Here is a 13,094-nt window from a genome sequence, read left to right on the forward strand (position 1 = left end):
AAGGAGGAGGGGATTGTGAGCAGCAGAAGGCTGCAGCCAGGGAACCTTTTGCATGGTGCCCAGTAATTGGGAGGGGGTAAGAGGCTCACAATCAAGCGGGCAGGGGGGAGGCTGGCAACCGGGGCTTGGAGGAGGCTGTAAGTTTCTTGAATGGGCTTGTGAAGAGCTCCCCTGACCCACAGAGTGGGCTGAGAGAGGTGCTTACCTCACAGCTGGCAGCTCCCAGCTCCCTTTCACTACCGTGTTTCCCGACATGAGTGAATTTTAAATGAGGCCCTGAGTTATGGGGGAGCCTGATTTAAATATATGTCTCCATGCTGGGCCGCCCAGCCATCCCCATAGTTTTCACTGTTAAAAAAAAAAGTGCCTGTCGCAATGGGTTAGCATCACATTCTCTCTATTTCACTTTAGAAACTCTCCTCCTCCCAAATTCTCTTCCGCCTGTCAATGGCGGGGAAGGGGAGGGGGTGTTATTATTCTACAAAATTCTTTAAGTGAGTTTAAAGGCTATCTTTTAAATAACAGAAAACTGGAAATGGCTGGGATGGATGAGTTGCAATGTTAATCTTACTGCCTTTCCTTTGACTTTCATTGAGTAAAGGCTCGATGAGAAGCTATGCAGGCGTTTATATTTTTGATTTCAACATTGTGGAGGCTTTTGTAGCAAAGGTCAGGTCAGAGGTCAGCCAGAACATCTACGAATCTGATTTCGCTGTGGCACTTTTCTGTTAGTGATTGAAATTTTAAAATTTTCTATCCAAGCATTTTGACTAAGCAATATTGTCATTCTGATTCATCAGCAGGCACCTAAATACCAAGCTGTTCATTTATGTCAGCTTTTCAGATCTAGTTTATTTTAGGGAACAGCCATTTTGGAGTCATTCCTCTTTGTGCTTTCCACAGCCTCGATTCGGCTTTGATGTGACCACTACCACCTAGAGGCTCCCCTCCAAGTCACTCACCATCCTGACTTGGAAATATATCGGCCGTTCCTTCACTGTCACTGGGTCAAAATCCTGGAACTCCCTCCCTAACAGCACTGTGGGTGTACCTACACCACATGGACTGCAGCGGTTCAAGAAGGCAGCTCACCACCACCTTCTCAAGGGCAACTAGGGATGGGCAGTAAATGCTGGCCTAGCCAGTAACACCCACAGCCCATGAATGAATTTTTTTTTTTTTAAATGTAGTCATGTTAACGTGTTGTCCAGGCAAATGGAACAAACTTCGAATTAAATGTAAATTCTGAATTGGCCTTTCATGGATCAATTTAAGTGCAAACAGCAAACAACACAAAGTTTACCAGGTTTACGGTGACAGAACTATGAGGAAATTCAATTACTTTCCAATGGGTTAATAGGAGAGAATAAAACCAAAGTTATTAAACAAAGAACATTATTGGACAGGGATGATTTGAATGGCGCCATAGCGATGGGGTATCACAGAATCAACAATTCCCTCACAGTCCTGAAGTCCAGAACTCGACACTATCCCCACTGGGATCTACTGGATGAGATCTGGCAGTTCCCCACACAATTGCTTTGCAGTCACCAGGCAAGGTCCATGTAGATCAATGGGAGCAATCGTCTGCACAATTGCAGGTGGGAGGGTTTCAGCCACTCAACCATCCAGCGTATGGATTTTGGACAGTTCTCCACTCTATTGGCAGCATTGCTATCAGATAAAAAGCCCATTAACATTAATGGTGTGCTGTTCTGTTTATGCCAAAAGTCCATCATTGCCAAATAACTGTTGGTTTTTGTTGTTGTTGTTGACAACCAATTCATGGTTTCATCAGCAGCTAATTAATATAGTCATTTCCCACTTAAAATGTCACTCCAAACGCCAAATTCTTAACAGCAAAGCATATTAACATGAGCACATTTTCCATTCCTTTATTTACCAACGTACGAACATACAAATTAGGAGCAGGAGTAGGCTACTCAGCCCCTCGACCCTTCTCCAGTATTCAACAAGACCATGGCTGATCTGACTGTAGCCTCAACTTCACATTCCCACTTACTCCAATAACCTTTCACCCCTTGCTTATCAAGAATCTATCCATCTATCTCTGGCTTAAAAATATTCAAAGTCTCTGCTCCCACCGCCTTTTGAGGAAGAGAGTTCCAAAGACTCACGACTCTCAGAGAAAAAAATTCTCATCTCTGTCTTAAATGGGCAATCCCTTATGTTTTAAGCAGTGACCCCTTGTTTTAGATTCTCCCACAAGAGGAAACATTCTCTCCACATCCACCCTGTCAAGATCCCTCAGGATCTTACACATTTCAATCAAGTTGTCTTTAATATAAAAGAAAAATACTGCGGATGCTGGAAATCTGAAACAAAAACAAAAACTGCTGGAAAAACTCAGCAGGTCTGACAGCATCTGTGGAGGGGAAGACAGAGTTAACGTTTCAAGTCCGTATGACTCTTCATCAGAACGAAAGAGAAATAGAAATGTGGTGAAATATCAGCTGTTTAAGGGGGATTGGACAGGTGGAGCTGGATAGAAGGCCAGTGATAGGTGGAGGCAAAGGAGAGATTGCCAAAGATGTCATAAACAAAAGGTCAAAGGGGTATTGACGGTGGTGATATTAGCTAAAGGATGTGCTAATGGTGACATTAAGGGTAGAAAGCAGAATGAGCAAGTGACAGATGGGGGGGTGGTGGGGTGGGGAGAAGGGATCGAAATAGGCTAAAAGGTGGGGATGAAACAATATGGAAATAATTTGTAAAAACAATAGAAATAGGTGGGAAAAGAAAAAAATATATATAATAATTATTAGAAAAAAGGGATTAAAAAAAAGGGGTGAGGATGGAGGAGAGAGTTGTTGAACACAATGTTAAGTCCGGAAGGCTGTAAAGTGCCTAGTCGGAAGATGAGGTGCTGTTCCTCCAGTTTGCGTTGAGCTTCACTGGAACATTGCAGCAGGCCAAGGACGGACATGTGGGCATGAGAGCAGGGTGGAGTGTTGAAATGGCAAGCGACAGGGAGATCTGGGTCATGCTTGCGGACAGATTGAAGGTGTTCTGCAAAGCGGTCACCCAGTCTGCATTTGGTCTCTCCAATGTTGAGGAGACCGCATTGGGAGCAATGAATGCAGTAGACTAAATTGAGGGAAGTGCAAGAGAAATGCTGCTTCACTTGAAAGGAGTGTTTGGGTCATTGGACGGTGAGGAGAGGGGAAGTAAAGGGGCAAGTGTAGCACCTTCTGCGGTTGCATGGGAAAGTGCCATGGGAAGGGGTTGAGGTGTAGGGGGTGATAGAGGAGTGGACCAGGGTGTCGTGGAGGGAATGGTCCCTACGGAATGCTGACAGGGGCGGGGGGGGGGGTGGGGTGAAGGGAAGATGTGTTTGGTGGTGGCATCATGCTGGAGTTGGCGGAAATGGCGGAGGATGATCCTTTGAATGCAGAGGCTGGTGGGGTGATAAGTCAGGACAAGGGGAACCCTATCATGGTTCTGGGAGGGAGGGGAAGGTGTTAGGGCGGATGCGCGGGAGATGGGCCGGACACGGTTGAGGGCCTGTCAACCACCGTGGGTGGAAAACTTCGGTTACGGAAGAAGGAGGACATGGTAGAGTAAATGTTTTTGAAAGTGGCATCATCGGAACAGATGCGATGGAGGTGAATGAACTGAGAGAATGGGATGGATTCCTTACAGGAAGCAGGGTGTGAGGAGCTGTAGGAGTCAGTGAGCTTGTAATGATGGTGGATAGTCTATCACTAGAAATTGAGACAGAGAGGGAAGGGAAGGGAAGTGTCAGTGATGGACCATGTGAAAATGATGGAGGGGTGGAAATTGGAAACAAAATTAATAAATTTTTCCAGGTCCAGACGAGAGCATGAAGCGGCACCAAAGCAGAAAGAGTTGTGGGAAGGGGCCTGAGTCGGACTGGAACAAGGAATGTTCCACATACCCCATAAAGAGACGGGTGTAACTGGGGCCCACGCTGTTAGTACTCTTCTAAATTCCAGTGGATACAAGCCTCGCCTGTCCAAACCTTCCTCATAAGACGACCCTCCCATTCCAGGTATTAGTCTAGTAGACCTCCCATTTAATGCCGAGTTTTTCTCTTTGGGAGCAACCTGCGCCAGTCACTGAACTCCACCAATGCGTGATCACAGATTCATAGTTTTGTGTGTGCCAAAGTGGATCAGAGCGGAGGCAGGCAACCAAAAGAAAATAGCATCAAGGGGCTGCATGTCCATCTGCTGCCTCTTCACCGACCCTGCTGACTTCGGCAAAGTCAGGGGGAGGGGGAGGAAGGGAAGTCGCCTGCCTTGTTAATTGGGCATATTTACATAATTAAGGAACTGATTGAGACCCTGCCTCCTAACGCACTCAGGTGTTGTTGGTGGGCGGCCAGTCTTGCTGATCTGTGCAGAGCTGGACAGCTCCAGCCTGTTGGGAACATGGGAAAAGCTTTATGTGGATTTAAGAAGTGGGGGTTTTGATAAAAATATATTGCACAGCAATGAAACTTTAAAAAATACTAACATTTCTCTATCCGATCCCAAGTTACAGCTTTTCATCTGCCTGGCCAATTTGAAGGTACACATTCTTTCCTTTTGTACAAATCATTCACAGGCTCCCCTCATATCCTACCTCCATTTCCCCTCCACCCATTAATTGGATTTGGGGAGCCTGGAAATGAAACCCGCCTTCCAAATCCCACCTCCTCTGAAAATCCATCCCTATTTCTTTTCCTATTTTATTCACAATCACAGAATTGTTGTGGCGCAGATGCAGGCCATTCGGCCCATTGTGTCTGCACCAGCTCTCCAAATGAGCAACTCACTTGGTGCCATTCTCCTGCCTTCTCCCCGTAGCCCCTACATATCTTTCCTTTTCAGATAACAGTCTAATTCCCCTTTGAATGCTTGATTGAACCTATCTCCACCACACTATCAGGTGAAAATGTTTTTCCGCACATCACTTTTCCTTCTTTTGCCAATGGTTTTAAATCTGTGCCCTCTCATTCTCGATCCTTTCACGAGTGGGAACGGTTTCTCCCTATCTACTCTGTCCAGGCCCCTTGTGATCCTGAACCCCCTCTATCAAATCTCCTCTCGGCCTTCTTATACACACATACGAACAAGGAGCACGAGTAGGCCACTCGGCCCCTCGAGCCTGTTGTGCTATTCAATAAGATCATGGCTGATCTGATTGTGGCCTCAACTCCACATTACGCCTAACCTGATATCCTTTGGCTCCATTGTTAGTCAAGAATCTATCTACCTCTGCCTTAAAAATATTCAATTGCCCAGCCTCCACCGCTCTCCAGGAAGAGAGTTCCAAAGACTAACAACCCTCAGAGAAAAAAATTCTTCACATCGCCAACTTAAATGGAAGACCCCTTATTTTTAAACTGTGTCCTCTAGTTCTAGTCTCCAAGGTAAACAGTCCTAATTTCTCCAATCCATCTTCATAATTGAAATTCCTCATCTCTGGAACCATTCTTGAGTCTTTTCTGCACTTTCCAATACCTGCACATCCTTCCTAAAGTACGATGCCCAGGACTGATGTTCTATTCTCACAGCAACAACAACTCGATTTATATAGCACCTTTAACATAGTACAATGTCCCAAGGTGCTTCGTAGCTGTGATCAGACAAAAAAATTGACACTGAGCCAGAGAAGGAGATAGTAAGACGATGACCAAAAGCTTGGTCAGAGAGGTAGACTTTAAGGGGCATCTCCAAGGGAGAGAGAGAGAGAGAGAGAGGTAAAGAGGTGGAGAGGCTTAGGGAGGGAATTCCAGAGTTTAGGCAGAAATAAAGGAAATTGGCTGAGCATAATACTCCTCTTTGGTCAGAACAGTTGCTTACAGCCAGTATTCAACACATTCAGAATGTCAAATGACAAGTACCTAATGGATCTTTGATTGTTCCACTCCATTACCCTAGTCCCTGATGGTATCCTCCATAAAGCATTACTTCAAAAATATAAATGATATACCCAACTGTGCCATAACCAGTGGAACTCCGTAAAATTTCTATAGTTAATATTGAGTTTAAATGCTTTAATCCATCAGCCAATTCTGACTAAAATGACCACCTTATGGCTGACTGGGACCTGGAGATGTTTGGTGTTTTGCGAAAACAAATGGAAGTCAGAGCCAGCGTGAAAATCTCTGCATGGGAATAAAAACTGGAAAACTCTAGAAACACCTGGCAAATCTGTCAGCATGTGAAGAGGAATGATGACTCGATTCTGATGAGAGGGTTTCCAATGGAAACTTCAGCCTGTCTTTTCTGGTTTCAGGTGTGGACAAGCCTGTTGTACAATTTCAACATCTCGACTACAACGAATTACAGTTTCACCATTGGAGATGAATCATAATCACACTGAAACTCAGTGTTGGGAACTCAAACATCATGACGACTGTAGCATACCATTGCTGGCTCTTTCCTGCTAAGGACCATTTAAGCACATAACTGTCGGTATGGTATATAATTGATAAAGTGACGACAGGAGACTGGTTGACATTCGGCAAACAAAACAAGAATTGCTAACTTTCTCTGATTGGAAAGAAAGCAGCAAAGAGACCAGTTAAAGTGAGATCCGTTCTCTTCTCACTCCATTTTTGCCGACTCTCCTTTTTTTGTGGTGGTTTCTGTGGTGGCCTCATTAACAAATGCAAACTGCTGACGTTTTAACATGTTCTGGAAACAGGCCAGCCCAGTGTCACCGAAGCCCGCTGGCACTATCTTAATAAACTTTCCTCCACTGAGCCAAGAGAAGGAGAAGGCAGACCCGGCAGAGAGCACCCAGGCTTTTGCTGCCTCCGGCTCCTATCTTTTCCCCACCACCAAACCACCCACTTCTTGAGACCCTCACCACAAGCCCCTCCTAGACTTACCTGTTGTCCTCTAAAACCCCAATATTTCCCCTTCAACAAGCCCCCGCCCCAACCTCCCCCCCCCGACCCCCCCACACCCTACTGCCCCCTTCCCACAAGATACTGACGGACTTGACGGACGGCTCCTCAACTAAGATCTGCGGGACCTGTGCCAAAGGGGCTTCTGAGCAGGACGGTCATGCAGTCTGCTCATTCCAGGGATTAAAATTGATTTCAGAGACCACATGTAACCAATTCAGTGAATTCCTCATTCGCAAATTCCACAGAAACACGTAGTTGTAATTCCCATGAATATACTAAAGTCACAGGAGGTCAGTCAATTTGTTAAGTACTGAAACACAGGGACTATTTCTCCTGCACAGCATTAGTCGCAATACACACACCACAGGCGGCCTTGGCCTTTGCGCCGTGCTGGGATATTCACACAAGAGTGAAGGTCCAGGGAAAAGGCAGTTTGCCAGCTCCCTGATGCAGTGGTGCATTCAGCTATTTCTCCCACACCGGCAGGCAGCGCTTTACCTCTGCCTTAGCCTGGCAGTAAGGGTAACCACCGCGAAATGGGGTCAGTCGGTTAACAGCGGCAGTGGGGCTGGCACCATTTTGACAGAGGCCTACTGCCGGCCAGGCATCCAAACCACCCGCTTTCAGGCAATGGATCCCTTTTAGTATCAAAATCAGGCTCCTATGATGCAGCTTGGGCCTGTAGCTATTAGAGTGTAGAAGAATGAGAGGAGATCCTGAAGGGACTGGCTGGATACTGAGAGGATATTTCCCCTTGTGGAGAAGTCTGAAACTAGAGAACACATTTTAAAAATGAGGGGTCTGCCGTTTAAGGCTGAAACAAAGAGAATTTTTTTCTCTCTGAGGATCGTTAGTCTGTGGAATTCTCTTCCCCAGAGAGAAGTGGAGGCGGGGTCATTGAATTTATTCAAGGCTGAGTTAAGTTTTTTTGATTGACGAGAGAGTTAAGCATTAAGGCAGATAGGATAGGGCAGTTGAGGCCACAATCAGATCAACCATGATTGAATGGCAGAGCAGGCTTGAGGGGCTGAATGGCCTACTCTTCTTCCTAATTCATGTGTTCTTATGAGCCCGCACTGTCCCTGCTCCATGAACCATGGAAAATAAGGGATCCTCCAAAGGTGAGTTCTGAATTATTGTTTTGTAGGTTCCTGAGTAACAGGCACGCACCTCTTAAAGCAGCTGGTTCCTAGCACAAAGCCACAATTGGACTGCATCACTAGGGAATGTTTTTGGCAGCCTGATACTCACCGTCCATGTTTCACTGGCATGGTTCCCTGGAAGCCTGGAATGTGCAGCTGTCCTGAGGGATGTCAAGTCTGCAGCTGGAAGACTTGATCCTCCTCAGTCCTCTTCACTATTATCTCCATGGCTTGCACTGCCCATTGCTTTGGTGAAAATCCTGTCAGAGAGAGGAGGTTGAGTGAGCATCACTCCCTTTTGGTTAAAGAGACAAAGGAGGGAGTGAGTGGAATGTTGTGATTCACAAAATTCCTCCAGCAACATTGTCGGCGCTCAGTCATTCCTAGGACAGGCAAAGGTCACCTCAGGGTCTCCCACGACAAGGGTCAAATGTAAACCACTAGCTCCAGGGGTTTTTCTTTATAAAAAAGGTACAAAGCTGCCCTGGTCACTTGTGGTGTCCAGCTTTTGGTGGGCATTGCGTACTAAATACCCCTGCGAAGCACTCAGTAAAGGAGGGTAAGTCTGGCAGTTAAGGAGCAGTGGCAAATGACAGAGGGGAGGTGAAGTTAGAAATGTGGATGGAGGAGCAGTGATGGTGTAAAAGTGAACAAAGGGGCCTTGGTGTTGTGCAAGGCACAGTGACACATTGTTGGAGGTATTGTTGTGAATCAGGAAAGCTTTGTATCTATACTACATAACAGGGAGTTGAAGATGCCCCTAACCAGAGAGCATTATGAAGAGTGAACAAGAGGGTGAAGAGTGCGCTATGCCCATGGGAGAGGTGGGCTGTGTGTTGCCTTTCCTACTCTCCTAAAGACATGGAAATTCTTGGGGCTTTGTCTGCTGCCCTGGGGATGAGGGAGTTAACTGGCAACTAATGGCACTGCTGCATTTCAAAGTTATATAAGTGATATCTCTGTGGTGGCACCGCCCCCTGCCCCTCCCAACTGCCCCCCATACTCAATAGTCTCCTGGTCCTGCCTTCTGTGTCCTCTGGCAAAGCCAGGAGGTCAGGATGAATAATGCTCACTCTTCATTCCTGACTTTGTGTCTTTCCCTGCTGCAATTTGGGCACAGATTCCACTTGAATATTCATTCTCCTGTCCAAGTGTAATAAACGATTATTGGAATGACATGCAGTGGAGGTGTTCCCGAGAGTAATGAAAGAAGCAAGCAAAGTTCCTGCCTGATCTGCCTGTCTCCCAGTGTCTTGATGACTAATGCAGGCTGAACAGTGCGATAAAAATTGCACAGCAGTTTCCTGGCAATTCAGCGACTTTGCACCAGCTTTGCAGTGTTTTTACATGAATGAATATGCAAAGGAGAACTCAGGTGGTACCCAAAGGAGGAAACTTCTGTGTATCTCCCCCTGAAGGGTCAGTAGCAGATGGAACACTTTAAACGTGCAAATTGAGAAAATTCTGGACCACAATCTTTGAACACTTAAGTACCAGGATATCACTGTTTCCTCCTATTAAACTGACTCAGACGTCTCAATTTAGGATCTTTTCCTCCAGCGGGTTCTAAACGATTGTATTTTTCATATTCCTCTCACGGCCTCTTTTAAAAAATTAAAAACTTCTCAGGGGAAAAGAAGTCTGGGTCAACTGCAAATATATAAAATAAACTGGCGTTCAACGGAGTGGCAGGAGAGAAGGAACAATTAGCGACTGCAGAGAAGCAGGAAAAAGAGTGAAAAGATTGGCTGCAACTTCAGAAAAGCAGGAAGGACGGAGCAGAAGTTTGTTCAGGAGCAGATCAAAAGCCAGTCAGGCCACCCAATCCGGCTCCGTTTGATCAATTGAAAAGTTTTGCATTCCATTGTATCTTCTCATCTAGTTCTCCCTGCTCCAGCTGTGGGAAAGAGAAACAAGGGGCGGGATTTTTAGGCCTCGCAAGAGGCCAGGAATGGAGGCAGATAGGGCCTGAAAAGCCTGCACCAGCCGCCCTTGCCTGCTCCCCGACCACGTTCCGAGCAGGCAGCCCATTCGCCTGGTTAAGAGAAGGGCTGCTAATGGGGGCAGGCTTGAATCTCCCAGTTGGCCTCCAGTGCAAATGCGGGGAGGTCAACTGCCTGGAGGTGGGCACCCAGCCGCAGGCTGGAGTACCAGCACTCCAGGAAGCCCTCCCTGCCCGCCTGGGTGTTGGTGGGCTGGGCGGCAGCCAAAGGCCACACTCTCCCCCGCCCCAATTCAACCACCCACCCCTCCCCGCAGCGATGGCCTGGCTGCTTTCTTATTTTTAATTGATTTTTTTTTAAGAAAGTTGGCAAGCGGGCATCGCCATGTTGGGGCGCCCTCTCGGTTACTTACTACTCATTAGTCGGCTGCCCCTCTGAAACTAGAAGGCCTCTGATTGGCCCTCCAGCTTTGAGTGGCAGCCTGCCATCCGCAATTGGACAGGGAATCTGAGGGGGCGCCCGGGTCAAAATCCAGAGTGGCTGTTCTCCTGCCCCCCACCCTCCAGGGTGGTTTCAAGACCAGGAATCAGTCGTGACACTTGTTTCCCATTCCCCAAAGCGAGAATTCAGCCCCTGCTGTGGAGAGTTGTCGGGAAAGTCAGTGTTAAGGAGGAACATTCAGCCCTGGTTTCTCCCTCCTCCCAGCCTCCCCCTTGCAAGAGGACTAATTCCAATTTTTTGAAAGAAAAAAATGACCCTACCACTTACTGGGGTCCAGGTCGACTTGGCTTGCTATGAGCTCTGTCCGCTGCCCACATCCCTGCCACCCCCTGCCCAATGGGGCCCACTTGCACTCATCTGGGGGCAGATTCGTTGCCCTCAATGTACCAGCCCCCGACTAATGCTTCCTGTGAAGTGGCGAGTCAAAAATGATCTGTTTTTCTTCATATTTGACAATCACCTTGCAAATAATACTTCATTATGCGCAGCTTAAAAGACCATCAGAGACCAAAGCCTGATTTAAAAACAAAGCAGCAATAAAAGTTCAACTTTAAGGTCAACGGATTAAATTTACAGCCAAAAGGCAGATGAGGGAAGAAGGTTTGTTGCTGATATAAGTTGTGGATGGAGAAGACAAATGTAGTGTGAATGTTGCCAAACCCTGCACTGTCTTCATGTTTATGCACCAAAATCATAAGACAATAACGCTTTCACTTGATTCTCAAGATCTTCATGTCAAAAATCAAAGCAACATTAGGCGGAATTAGTTCCCACCCGTGATTTGTCAGTATTATCATATATACTCGAGTAATAGCCAGACCTCCAGACCTTTGGCCAAGAAATCCTTCATTTTTCGTATATTTCGTGTAAACATCAACCCCCCCCAACTTTCCAAGGAGGCTCCGCTCCAACTCAGTGGACCCGTCTGTGTTCTGGGTAACGCAGCAGGATTTGAGTTTTCTGACCTGTCTGTGTCAGCGCTAGGCCCCAGAGTGCAATTCATCCACTGAGATGGCCGGGGAAACTTTAGTCAACGTTTAATTTCTGGTGGAGATGACGGGGGGTAAGATTGGAACAGACTGCGCAGTGGTCAGGATTTTCCCATCGGCGGGCGGGCGGGCTCGGCAGGAGTGACCATGAATCAGACCGTCGCCCGCGATCGGGTCACAAGCGCCATTTCATGTTGGCTGGCATGAGTGGGGCGCTGCAGCGCTCAGCGCTGCCTGTGTGGGTGGGGGGGCGGTGGAGAGCGAGCGCGGAACATTGCGCGCGCGCAGTAAAAGCTCCCTGAAGGCACAGAGCTGCCTCGGGGGAGCCGAAGCTTTTTGAAAAAAAAAAAGAATTTACAAAAGTTAACAACATGTCCCCTCATGCGACCCTGTCACACGAATAGGGACAGGTTACAAATTAGTTCGAAAAATTTTAATTTTTTTCAGATCGCTGATTGAGGCCTCATTCCGACCGTGGATGAAGTTCCGCAAAAAAAAATCCAAAGGCCGCTTGGTCTTTTCGCCTGCCCGCCAACCACAAGGTTTGGATAGGCAGCAAATAATTCCATTCGATTAGATCTTTAATGGCGTTAACAGGCCTGTTAATTGTCGGTGGACGCGCAGCCGACTCCCACACGCGCCCTCCGACCGAAATATCGCGCGAGGACATCGGGACGCTCGCCCGACGTCATTTTACGCTCGTTCAGTTCGGGCGCGCACCTGCCCAACAAGCGGAATATTCTAAAACAAAAACAGAATTACCTGGAAAAACTCAGCAGGTCTGGCAGCATCGCCGATGCTGCCAGACCTGCTGAGGTTTTCCAGGTAATTCTGTTTTTGTTTTGGATTTCCAGCATCCGCAGTAGTTTTTTTGTTTTTAAGCGGAATATTCTGTCCAGTGCGTTTGAGCCGTGAGCCTATTAAACTTTCCCCAGAAATGGAACTAACCTGACTGAGCGGTCATAAACATTCCTATGGCCCCATAGGGAAAGGAAAGGCATTATAAAAAGCTTTCCTTTTAAAGGCTTCCTTCTTACCCCAACCCACTACCTTGTGAACCACGGGTATCTGAAACTGAGACTGAAAACCCAACATGGTTCCTGCTGGCTGTCTGAACCACGAGCATTGCTAGTTAAAAACATGCCCCTTGTAAAATATAACCCCTTAACTTGTTGCCTAAAAAAGGGTTTCAGAGATTTGACGTTTACACGAGTACATACAATATCTCTTTCGATATAAAAGAAAGGTTTAGCAGCACACTCAAAACGTAAATGGTTCGCCAGCGACCTCACCATTGTCACAGGCAGGGTCCACATCCTCACTAGGCAGCACAATGGCACACTCCTCAAAGTGAGTGAGGGGCCTAAGGTGGGCCACTCCACCCCCAGGCTGGGGCCTCTTCCTCCTGTTGTGAGCCTGCTTCTCCTGCATGAAAACAGATGGAGAGTGTGTGAGCAGGACACATGGCACTGTGTGGAATGTTTGTGTGGTGAGTGGAGTCACGGACGGGATGAGGATGTGAGCTCCAGAGGATATGAGCCTGATGGAGATGTGAGGGTGTGTGTGAGAGTTAGTGGTGTTGTCCCTTGAGGTGAGAGATCCCTGTGGATGTGTGATGGGTTTGTGAGAATGA

General features: G+C 47.1%; 1 long non-coding RNA gene across 1 annotated transcript in view; it reads right to left on the reverse strand.

Annotated features, from left to right (window-relative positions):
- The window catches only part of LOC144690067 (uncharacterized), a 29,144-nt gene extending 16,343 nt beyond the window's left edge, over window positions 1-12,801 (reverse strand). Inside the window, exons 1-2 of the long non-coding RNA XR_013578744.1 lie at window positions 12,754-12,801; window positions 8,138-8,288 (exon numbers count right to left, since the gene is read on the reverse strand). This is a non-coding gene — a long non-coding RNA (uncharacterized LOC144690067). The remainder of the gene's footprint in view (window positions 1-8,137; window positions 8,289-12,753) is intronic.
- Between the last annotated feature and the right edge of the window lie 293 nt (window positions 12,802-13,094).

The sequence above is a fragment of the Cetorhinus maximus genome, chromosome 14, assembly GCF_964194155.1.
Source record: "Cetorhinus maximus chromosome 14, sCetMax3.hap1.1, whole genome shotgun sequence".
NCBI classification, from domain to species: domain Eukaryota; kingdom Metazoa; phylum Chordata; class Chondrichthyes; order Lamniformes; family Cetorhinidae; genus Cetorhinus; species Cetorhinus maximus.